The 12,414-nt window shown below is 33.1% G+C and overlaps 1 long non-coding RNA gene across 2 annotated transcripts; it reads right to left on the bottom strand.

Moving 5' to 3' along the window:
• LOC109716734 lies at positions 2,757–4,495 on the bottom strand. 2 transcript variants are annotated; one of them, XR_002218021.1, is made up of 3 exons: positions 4,355–4,495; positions 3,978–4,135; positions 2,757–3,068 (listed from the first exon to the last, which is right to left on the bottom strand). It is a non-coding gene; the product is annotated as an uncharacterized LOC109716734 (long non-coding RNA). The 2 variants fall into 2 exon arrangements; XR_002218020.1 differs by having other exon boundaries at positions 2,757–2,987.

The following is a 12,414-nucleotide window of genomic DNA, read 5'->3' as shown; positions in this document are numbered from 1 at the left end:
CACACGACGGTATGCCCACGCAAACCCATATATCTTATGTATTGTAGCAAAAGAGCAAATAAAAATTTGTTTTTGTCAAATTAATTTTCCCCCACAATATTAATTTCTCTATTTTCAAAATACACTTCAAATCATATACACTGAACGCTTCTTATAAGATTCTGTCCAATGTTTCGACCAATTATTTTTCGAACCGTCATCTCATGAGATCTTTAACTTTCTTAATCTATTTAACTTTCACCATCTCAGATTCATTATTGTACCAAAATTCTGTATTGTCGATGCATAATCCCTCAAATACTAATAAAAGGATTACGTGAACCAAACGGCTCCTAAAATATGCTTCTTAATTTCTTCGTTTAGGACGCTTCTTCAACATCATGGAGTTGATAACTTGAAGTTAATTGAGGAGTTGATTCATAGATTCACTATAATAAAGTTACATGACAGAATCAAACAAAGAGATATAAGGTAGATCCAAAACGAGAATATCACAAGATATGAATCCTAGCATCTACAAATATATATTATCTCAAAAGATTGCATGAATAAAATGACAAGGTGAGGCATGTTATGATTATTATTAGGGTTAATTTCATACGAGTCCCTGTAAATATAGTAAATTACAAATATTTGTCTACAAAATTCAACTTTCATATGCTGTTTCTATAAAAATCCTAATGTTTTGAAATATGTTCCTCTGATTTATTACTGTTATAACACTATCTATTTAATTTATAAGTGAAATGATCTTTTTATTATCACAAATATGTCCCCCCAATATTCCTACTGTTAATTAAAAAAGAATAAAAATGTCAATTCACCTCACTAACTAACTATGGTTAAGTATTTAACATAAGATTAACTAAATTTTTCTAACGGATTCTAACGGCAGGAGTATATTTGAAACTATCAGGACTTTTATAGGAACAATATATGAAAGTTAAAATTTATAAAGATATATTTGTTATTCATTATATTTGAAAGGACCTGTATGTAATTAATCCTTATTATTATTATTATCATTAATAACTTCTCAAGGACAAGTCATCCAAGTATGTCTATTTTAAATTTCTAGTAGATGCAAAAAGCAAAACCAAAATGCCAAATAAGCCAACACAATTACTACTAATGTGAATGTTTTCATATGTGGTGTCTATTTTTGATAAAATAAACTTATTGATTTTAGGGTTGTAATACTTTAGATGAGATTCCTTATGCTTTAGATGAGATTCCTTATCTGGGCAGCTGTCACTCTTTGCCCATACATAAAAGTTTACAAGAATATATTTTTCACCTATACCTAAAAGAGTTGACTTGGATAAAACTTTAATAGGAAGCTTTCCAACGACGCTTTATTAGAGAGTCCCCCTGTCCGCTAGTATATGTTAGTTTTATTTCTATCTAAAAATTTGTTGGGTATTTTTCATTGTTAACGGCCAAATTTTTATTTTAAATTCTACGAAAACGATTACAACTCTTGAATGATAGAAAATTGACACATGACCGCAAGTTAATTGGGGCCTCCTCAATGAGGCGCTGTTAGAGCGCTCTCCACTGAAGTTCTTTCCATTTGACTTGGCATGCATTCTTGTTTTCGATAATAGAGTATTTGAATAGATGGTTGGCATTCTTATACATAATTTTGAATATTTGAACTTTTTAATAACAACATTTTATAGTTTTTATAAAAGAAAAAAAAAATGGTGTTTTGCCATTCACACCAGTACTCAAAATTAAACAATCTTTCAAAAATAAGAGATAGTATTCCTAAATTCAAGTCAGGGTATATATATATCTCTATTTATATAAGCTAAAAAAAAATTTAAAAAAATAAAAAATTCAACTGAACAGAACTGTTCTACACAATTAATTAAAATAAATACACCTTACATACATAATCTGTAAAATTGTCACTTTTAACCTGTACAACTTGATCATAAAGTAAATAGAGTTGAAAATTTATTAAATTTCTGGTTCAAATATCAAAGAATTTTTTTTTAACTGCATCAGAACGTCGAATTAAATACCAAATCATTAATAACACCTAAGAATAAAATTTCAATAGGGAGCTTCCCAACAACGCTTTGTTGCCGAGACCTTAATCCGCTACTACATGTTAGTTTTATTTCACCTCAATTTAATAGTTCCTTGGGTATTTTTAATAGGGTTAATTGCATATAGATCCCTGTAAATATAGTAAATTGCAAATATGTTTCTACAAAGTTCAACATTCATATGTTGTTCTTATAAAAGTCCTAATGTTTTTAAATATGTCCCCGTCGTTAGAATCCGTTAGAATAATTTAGTTAACCATAGATTAAGTATTTAACCATAGTCAGTTAATGAGGTGAATTGACCTTTTTATCTCTCTTCAATTAACAGTTGGGACTTTTAGAAGGACATATTAATTTGTGATAGCAAAAAGGTTATTTCACCTATAAAATAGACAGTGTTTTAACGGTAATAAACTAAAGGATATATATATGCAAAATTAGGACTTTTATAAGGACAACATATTAAAACTGAACTATCACGCCCCGCGACCACTAATTTGGCCGATTTGGGCACGTCGAACAGACGCCGGTCGGACAGCACCTCCTCTGCCCGCCCAAGGCTAAGCATCAACAATCATGTACAACAAGTGCCCAGGAAAACTTAAATACATACATGATCCAACAAGAAGCACCACAAGTGCTTAAACAAGCAAGAGCAAGAATCACAAGTACATACAAGTGAACCAAAGAGAGATATAATCTAGCTATTACATTATCATTCAACCATTCACAATTTTAATTACATTTCCATCTCCCAAAATGATACATACAAGTTCATCATCTATATACAAGAGTAGCTCTCCAAAATCCTCATAATATGAACATCACCTATATACACGAGGGTACTCTAATACAGATATGGAAAAGCTACTAACTACTAGGGCGCTATGCCCTTCCCGCGGTCCTCGTCCGGAGTGCTCGAACTCGGCCCTGCAACAAAGTGGGGTGAGAACTATTGTCCATAGTTCCCAGTGGGTTCGACCGCCGACTCCGCCGATCTCTCCACTAGGTCTAAGCAGGTATAAGCATATAGATAGATAGATGTCTGCAATTGAACTGATACATTAAGAATAAATTGCAACATGCTACTATGCCTTGAAAAATACAATGAATGAACTTAGCCATATATCAACTAACATGCTATTATATCTCTATCAAGCATGAATGCAATATCTACTATGCTCAATATGCATATCTCTCTCATGAGTTCATTACCCAATCCTTTGGCTAATTCGAAGGTTCGCCCTCGACTCACATCTCAAATCCCCTCGATGAGTAGCTATCCAGCATTTACCTTACCCGGAACCGTCTGCGAAGAACTACGTCTGTCCTCTGCGTGACCACCTCCGGAGTGCACTAATGGGTGGAGCGACCACCCCCAAAAAAGACTGTATGAGTATGATCCATTCTCGCCAACTGAGGATACCCTGTCAACTAGAGTCATCAATCTCTCGGGGATCCAACTATCCCTATATCCATGTCAAGTGTCTCAATATCACACAAGTTCTCATGCAATGTGTCAATTAGGGAAACTCACCTATTCCCTAAGTTTGCCATGACATAAGTGTTTCTTTACGCTAAGTTCTAATGCCACTCATCAAGTCATTCTTTTGGTTTACATGCCACTCGTCTTGATAAGGAATCTCGACTACTCTAGTCCACATGTCATTATTTTCATCAACACAAGATCAAGTTATCACTTATCTTTATCACTATAGGGTTATATGTCGCAATACCTCATTCTCATGCATCCTAAGTTCAAGTGCCAAGCTCACAATGCTACACTACCAAGGAGCATGCAAGAATAGAAATGCAACTAACCAAATACCCTATCTTGCATAATATCAACATGTGAATATGATCAATATGTATACTTAGACATAGGAAGCAGCTTAACTGCTTCGGGATGACACCACCCACCTCTTAGTGATATCACGATGCTAGAAACTTGATTCCGCGATTTTAGGCCGCCGCCTCGGCCCTCCAGGCGAAAACGAAGCTACAACGTCCTTTTTTGCCAATATCTTTACGCCGGCTCGACGGATCGCCGAACTGACTTCGCCAACGCGTCGGAAAACCTAGCAATTAGGTTAACACATGATCAATTTAGATCAAACCCCTTGATTTAGAAAAACCCCATTTGGAACCCTATAATTGCAACTATGCAAGAATCCACCACTAAAGCTTCAGATTCATGCAATAAACATCAATCTAGTGTCAAAGGGTTCCAATAAAACCAATTATAGAGCATAAAAACTCAACTCTAGGAATCTACCATGAAAGCTCCATTAGCTTACCTCAATAAGCTAGCTCCAACCCAAGGAAGATGATGAAGAAGGTGATGCTTCACTTCCTTGCTTGCTTCTCTACCAATGCCTCTCCTATTTCTACCTTTGAAGAGAGAGAGAGGAAAATAGCTTTAGAGAGAGAGAGGGAGTGTTCTTTTAGGGCACAAATGAGAAAGGAAGAGCCCACCACTTCGCTCTTTTAACTCTACCCATACACAATTGCTCAAAACCCCCTCAACAATGTAATTAGTGCTCAGCCCAACCTGGGCATTTTTCGGGTACGGGGACCAGCCCCCCTATGAAGGGATTGGACCCCGAGAGCAATGCTGCGCGTAGGACTTTCTGCCCGATCCTCATACGCGTACAGGGACCAGTCCCCGCCTGAGGGACCGGACCCCGAGAGCACAAAAACTCTGCATTGTGCAGAATTGTTCCTGCTTGCTCTCCAAGGTCCCTTCCAATACACTTTATGCGTTTTCGATGCCTTCGGCTCTTCCGAAGCGTTCCGAACTCGCCTTCGATCGATTTTGATCGAAGTTGGAATTTATGTTTCGAGATTTTCATATCCTTACATGAACTTTATAAGGATATATTTGCAATTCACTATCTTTGTAGAGACATGTATGAAATTAACCTTTTTTAATAATAAAATTTTAAAATAAAATTAAATTAAAAAAAAATTATAACTCTTGAATAGAGATAAAAGTGACACGCAGTGACAGACTAAGACCCCTTTATGAGGCGTAATTGGAGAGCTCTCTGCTGAAGTTTTTTTTAAAAAAAAATATCTCGAGCCTACCATGTTCTCAAATACTCAAATATTTATACATATCTAAGTAGATAGAGGTGTGGATTTTATTTATTAATGCTCTAATAATTCAATAACAACAAGTTATGGTTTGAAGGCAAAGAGATATGGTGAGTTGCTGCCTGTGGATAGAATGTTAGGGGAACCCCGACATGTCACTGGAAAAGTCCAGAGACATCTCACGTGAGGTCGGAGAGGATTTGACTCTGTTTTCTATTCATACTACTCCTTGGAGACTTTTTTTTTTTTAAATAAAAAAAACTTTAAATGTCACCTATGTGATTTCGTATTTTTTTATTTTAATATTCTATGATTTAAAGTCTATCACTTTTATACCATGTGATTTTATTTTTCCTCTTTTTGTTATCTGATTTACTAATTTTTTTCGTTAAATCAATAATAAAGTTAAAACCGAAGGGTAAAGTAAATATTCGATAAACTATAGATGGGATATTTAAAATTTTTCGTATATGATTTAATGAAAATTAACAGATGGACTGATTAAAAGAGAAAAATAAAATCATGCGGTAATAAATTTATTATCTTTAAAGTATAAAATATTAAAGTGAAAAAGTACGAAACCACTAAAGTGGTATTTGAAGTTTATTTTTTTTTTTTTTTTTTTTTTTTTGTTCCTCTCTATATGAGGCACATAGATTTGATATTTAAATAGTAAAATATTTGTATCATGCGTGACGGATGGAGTCAAAAGCTTTATGAATACGAGTCCCGGCCTATCAGGTGGAAAGACTCCAAATATGAATATAGAAACTAAACTTGCGACTATGAAAATTTCAAAAATTATTTGATAGGATGGAGCAAATTGTCAAAAAGTTCAAACCAATTCAATAATTCAAGTTTCAGGTGAAGACGATCGTACATATAAGTATGAATTAATATTTTGTTTTCTATCTAATATGAGGCTATTATTTCTAATACAAGCAGCTAAGATTGAATTGAGAGAATGAGAGGATCAAAAAAAAAAAAAAAAAGGACAAGAATTTGTAGAAGAGAAAAAGAGAAATTCATTTAGTAGTATAAATTTATTTTCTCTCTTTTCCTCCCTCTTTTAGAAAAAAATAAAACAATTTTTGTACGAACTTAATTTCTTGCCACCACACACCAATTTGAGAGAGAAAAAGGGGGCAAATATTAATCCCCTCTCACTTGAATTAGGTTTTGTTTGGTATTGAGATCTATCTAACACTATCAGATAAATTTGAGTTGTGAAAAAAATATATAGGAATATGCTTCTGCGTTCTCCGATGGGACCGCACAAAATATATTGTAACTGACTTATCGCGATATGCGGAACGCAATATTACGTACGGAAATAAACAGAATATTTTTCCAACGTACTTTCTCACCGCACGTAACGCAATCTTTCCGCAATCCCAAACGAAGCGTTAAAATATTTTTAAAAAAAGTCTGATAGTATTATGTTTGGATGAAGAGATTTTATTTTATTTTATTTTATTTTGTCGGTACCCCATTGGATGGGGGATGGGCCTACATAGCAAATTGTGGTTTCCCGCTGCATACCCAAAATCTCTAGGTTGAATTAAAATATAAAAAAGATAAAAGGAAAAAACCAAAAAATAAAATTATGTAAAGTAATTGTTGTTCTTCCGAAGTTTAAGATATGAATTCAAATTTAAAAACCTTCAAATGGCATCCCTGTGGTTCAGCACTATTTCACTTTAGTATTCAGTGATTTAAATTGTATCACTTTAGTACTCTATAGTATTTTTTTTTTTTTTTCCGTTATCCACTCTGTTAATATTTTAAATAATCAGTGAGAAAGTTAAAACTACTGGGTGCTAAAATAAAAATTTTATAAAATATAGGGTATTAAAGTGAATATTTGATAAACCACAAGAAAATATTTGAAGTTTTTTTTATATATTTTAACGGTGAGTTAACGGAGTGCTGACGAAAAGAGAAAAATGACACCGTAGAGTACTGAAGTAATAAACTGTAAACCAATTGTACTATGGTGAAAAAGTACTAAATCGCATGGGGGGATATTTGAAGTTTTTTCTAAATTAAATGGAGCAGCCTGTGACACTAATCAATAGGGCTGGCAAACGAGCGAGCCGGCTCGCGTTCGACTCGTGTTCGGCTCGATATTTGGCTCGCTCGAGCTCGACTCGAAATTAAATGAGCCGAGCTTGAACAAAATAAAAGGCTCGAAATTCATTTCAAGCCGAGCTTGAGTATTACTCGGCTCGTTCGAATTAGGCTCGAAAAGCTCGAAAAGCTCGAATATATATATATATATATATAATTTATATATATATAGGCTGGGACTACTATACTCTTATGAGTATAGACCCCTTTGTACTCATAAACTTTTAACCGTTGATTGATGGATGTGTGGTTAGGATGATGGTGGTCCCCACTTAGAATGATAGTGGTCTCCTAGGGTTGAGTGGTAGTTGGTTAAATAGTATGATCTAACGGATGAAAATGATTAATGGAATAAATCTAAGCGGTCGAAAACTTTATGCCACCGTTTGGTTGGGGTTAAGGGGTGGAATAACCCCTTAACCCCAATTTATACCCAAACACCACTCTTTTTGGATGGGGGTTAGTAAACCCCACCCCAAACCGGGTTAGTGGGTTTACTAACCCTACTCCCCTCCCAACTTTAACCCCGCACGCATACCGAGCCTCATCTTTTTCTTCTTTATCAATCATTAACCCACTCCCCCTCCCAACTTTAACCCGCCGCATCCCGAGCTCTCACCTTTTTCTTCTTTATCAATCATTATCTTCTTATCCCACCTACTCCAACCAAACACTTTTTTTCACTATCCTAGACTAACTCCAACCTCAACCAAACACCAAAAAAATTTTAACACCATATAACCCTGAACTTAATCCTATCCCTGGAATAGCTACTTTTTCTTAACCCCGAACCAAACGGGGGCCATGAGTATAAAAGAGCCAATACTCATAAAAGTACAGTAGCCGGACTCTATATATATATATATATATATATATAATGTATTTTAATTATATATAGGCTTTAATTTAATTTGGGCCATTATTGTTTGGCCATAAAATAAACCAACAAGTACAACCGTACAAATTAAGCCCAACTCTAAATTTACATAACACACTCTCTCTTTCAGACTTTCACTGTTGCACATAATCCTAAAACATGATAACATTCAAATTACCCTTATCTAGTCAGGAGTCACCCTAACTCACATTTCTTATAATTATTTTGTATTTTGAACTATTGGACATGTTGCATCAAATTGTAGGTAATGTTCTATAAAAATTAAACTATTGATTATATAATGTCGAGAATTTCAATCGGCTCGTTTAGAGCTCGAGCTCGGCTCGACTCGAAATTAGGCTCGCTCGAGCTCGCTCGAATTAATTTCAAGCCGAGCTTTAGCCTAGATTTAGGCTCGAAATTAATTTCAAGCCGAATTTGAGCTGACATAAGCTCGCTCGAGCTCGGCTCGTTTCCACCCCTACTAATCAAAGGAGAGTCTAAAGAGCTCTCCCGCGTTTTGGGGCGGTAGGCCCCACCTCTTTTTTTTTTTTATTTTTATCCTTCCCTCCCTCCCACTCTCTCTCTCTCTCTCTCTCTCCTCTCTTACTTTTTTTTTTTTTTTTTTTCTCTCAACACTCTCACTCTCCCTCTCTCTCCCTCTCCCTCTCCCTCTCTTACTTTCTTTTCTTATTCTTTTTCTTAACATTTTTTTTTTATTTTTTACCTACATCAAGTGTAAAATTTTATCGTATGAATCAATTCTATTTTTTAATAGTCAATATAACAAATAAATATAAAATTTTATTGCATAAATCAATACTATTTTTTAATAGTCAAGATAATAAATTTCGTATGGTTTATGTTCTTATTTTTTTTTTGTCCTTCCTATAATTTATTCTTATATTTTTATTGCAGTGACAATTACTTATTCTTCAATTGCTTTTTTTTATATAATTTTTTTGACTCTTTTTTTACTTTATTTATTTATTTATTTATTTATTTTTACGAAATTATTTTGCCGCAATGCGCGGGCCTTCACTAGTATTAACAATGATAAGGCTCCCATGAAATTGAAATTCAGGATCTTCTAATTTTAATATTATGTTAAATTATATAAAATAAATTATTATCCTCTAAAATTTTAATTCAATATTTTTATTATTTATATTTAGTATAAAAATATCTTACAATATAGCAAATAATTTTTCTTTTTAAAGATGAAAAACATCATATTTTTAATTTTATTTAAATCATAAAATAATACCAAACAACCAGCTTTTTTTTCAAAAACTTGTATTAGAAATCGTGTATATAATATTTTATATTGGCTAAATTGCACTATTGGCTTTCAAATCTTAATTTATTTTAATGTCTAACTCAAACTTTTTAAATTACCACAATTAAATCCTGAAGTTTACTTTAATTAACTAGATCTTGATATTTTACTAATGACTAATATGATAGTAACGTAGCATTATATAATTGTTGCATTATCGATTATAATAGTATTACATCAGTATCATAGTACCAACATATTATTATGTAGCTATCTAAATTAGACATTGACATTTAGTTATAATAATTTTAAAAATTTAAACTAAAAATTATAATAAATTAAAATTTGATTACTGACATCTCACTTATAATATGTGGACCAAAAGTGTAATTTAGTGAGTAAAATTATAATAAATTGTAAACTAAATTAAAATTAAAATTTAGAGACTACAGTATTGTGTGCTGCATAATAAGAGAACCAAAAGTGTAATGTAACGCTTTTGTTTTGAAAAATTATACTTGTACGCTCTAAAAAAGATGTAGATTATACACCCTAAATTCTAGAGTCCATAAAAATTCACATGGATAATAGTATAAAAAAAAAGTTGATGTGAAAAATAGGAAAATGATGGTTTTGGAATTAAGGTAAGCGTAATGTATACCGCCATTTGAGAGAAAGTCTATTATATAGCAGCTATATTACATCATCTATGTCGTGCCAATTATAGAAGTACAGTAAAAATATTTTTCTAAAAGTTATGATAAAATGAGTGAATTCTAGGGACGAAATGTAATTGGTTGAAGACACCACATCAGTCATATAACTATCATAATTTAATTTATTTTTTAAAATTTTAGAGTGTATCAATAGTATTGTTCTTTTGTTTTGAATCGCGGGCCTGGTCCTGGGTGGAACAAACAAGAGAATAAGTTTGACAAAAAATTCTAGAGTGTGACAGCCGTATTACGGATGTGGTGCAGTCTTTAGCTATTCAAGAGTACTTAAGAAACTTACCAAATCTGCCAAATATTTTTTAAAAAATATTTTTATTATTTTTTATGACAAAATATTTAATTAATTGATTATGAATGATGCGACGTGATTACTACGCAAAAGAAAAAAAAAGAAAAAAAAGAAAAAAAGAAAGTAGACACCATCTGCATTAATTACAAAACAGACGAGGGAGGGCGAGTAGCAGGCTAGCAGCAACGCGGGGGATTACGATCGATGCGTCGTCCGACAACACGCCTACTTCCCATCAACGTGGAGCCCACCGCCTCCTCCGCCACATCCGGCCGTCCGTGGAACGGACGGCTCCTGATTCGACGAGCGGCAAATCGAGAAAAAAGCAGAGAGATGGGGGGCGCGCGAGTCGGCCAAAAAGATCTAGTTGAGATTCGTGTCTGTCTCTCTGCGGGCAATGATGACTGATCTTAGGCGGACCCCCCTCGGGAAGCGGGAAATTATTGCCTGGACCTCGCTTCACGAGAATCAAGTTTTTCTTTTTAATCTTTTTTTCTTTTTTTCTTTTTTTTTTTGTTGGTAAATTGTACGTTTGGCACATAAATTAATGGAAAATTTTCAAAAACCCCTCCCGTGGTTTCATAGTTTTTCATTTTGCCCCCCTGTGGTTTAAAATGTATCAATTCGCCCTCTTGTGGTTTCTTTTTTCTCTTTTTCTTATCAATTTCAGTATTTTTTTTAAATCAGTGATAAAGTTAATTTAAAGGATACTAAAGTGAATATTTGATAAATCTAAATGAGTATCTGAAGTTTTTTGTATATAATTTAATGAAATATTAACGAAAAAGCTACCGAAAAGATAAAAAAGAAACCACAGGAGGGCAATTTGATACATTTTAAACCACAAGGGTCAAAGTGAGAAACTACGAAACCACATAGGGGGTTTTTGAAGTTTTTCCTAAATTAATTATATGCCATATGATACGTTAGTTCTTAAATTTTTTTATTATAGTTTTTAATTAAAATTTTAAAAATTATTATAATTAAGTTTTATAATTATGTTTAGCTAACTAAATATTAACGCGTTCTAAATATATAAAAATAATATCGCATCTCAATTATTGATATATTATGAATCATAGCACTGCCACATTATTTATATGTTAGAGAATATATTAATATTTAGTAAACTAAATTTGATTCTAAAACTTGATTGTAGTAATTTCGAAAGTTTGATTAAAAATTATAATAAATTAAAATTTAAGGGCCAAAGTGTCACCCACCTTATAATTTCAGGACCCAATATATATATATATATATATATGTCCAGTTGCTATACTCTTATGAGTACGATCGCCCTCGTACTCATAAGTTGTTTTCGATAATAGAACTTCCGAATCGACGATCCACACCGTTAAACGTTATTTAAAGCATTTAAAACTTCTAAAAATAAAATTTTATAATTTTTTGACATTATGTACCTTACGATCAAAAGTTCACAAAATTGACAATTTTTAACGGCCGGTATGAGATACTTGCTAGTTTAAAGGTAGAAAAGAATCGGAATAGGTTGAATTTTTGATAGAAAATTCTATTAACTACCTAGATAGAGATCAATAACTCCGATCTTAAATTGAAGGATCCGATCATCTATTTTTATGACGTCGTTCGATTTTAACCGTTCATTTTATGCCCGCTTGATGGACTTTATAATAATTTTGAAAAATTACGAAATTTATTTTCTAGAAGTTTCAAATACTCTAGATTATATTTAATGGAGTGGATCGTCGATTCAAAAGCTCCATCATCGAAAACAACTTATGAGTACTAAGGGCCCACTACTCATAAGAGTATAGCAGCCCTACTATATATATATATATATATATAGTTAGGCTGGTATACTATCGGTAGTCCGGGGGCTTCCGTATTACCAAGTTGTTTTCAATGATGCGGCTTCCAAATCGATAATCAGCTCCGTTAGACTTGATCTACACTATTAAAAGTATTTGGAA

This window comes from Ananas comosus, linkage group 10 (genome assembly GCF_001540865.1).
Source record: "Ananas comosus cultivar F153 linkage group 10, ASM154086v1, whole genome shotgun sequence".
NCBI classification, from domain to species: domain Eukaryota; kingdom Viridiplantae; phylum Streptophyta; class Magnoliopsida; order Poales; family Bromeliaceae; genus Ananas; species Ananas comosus.
Note: the sequence above shows the minus strand (reverse complement) of the source record. Positions and strands in the feature narration are given on the sequence as shown.